Genomic DNA, 371 nt, shown 5'->3' with positions numbered 1-371 from the left:
AATAATATTTTGATTTCACTTCTTTTTGGTAATATTATATTTTTAATTTATTAAATTAAATTTTTTTAAATCATGTATACGTTAATACAACTTGGATTCTGTTGGTTTAATTTGATTCAATAGTTTTTTTCGGGGTATATTAATTACAAAATAATTTTGTGTGATTGTTATATATTGAAGATAACGCCACTTAGGTTTTTATATGATTTAACAACAGTTTTTTTTTTGAAGTCATATTATAAATATATTTAAGATAATACAAAGGTCTCATTTTTTTCAATCTGATACAATTTTTTTCGAGGTAAAACGTTAAAAATATACTTGGCGGATTTTTTACATTTTTAATGTCTTTACCACGGATTTCACTAATT

This window comes from Wasmannia auropunctata, unplaced genomic scaffold (genome assembly GCF_000956235.1).
Source record: "Wasmannia auropunctata unplaced genomic scaffold, wasmannia.A_1.0 LD336106.1, whole genome shotgun sequence".
NCBI classification, from domain to species: Eukaryota; Metazoa; Arthropoda; class Insecta; order Hymenoptera; family Formicidae; genus Wasmannia; species Wasmannia auropunctata.
This window is presented reverse-complemented; position numbering follows the sequence as displayed.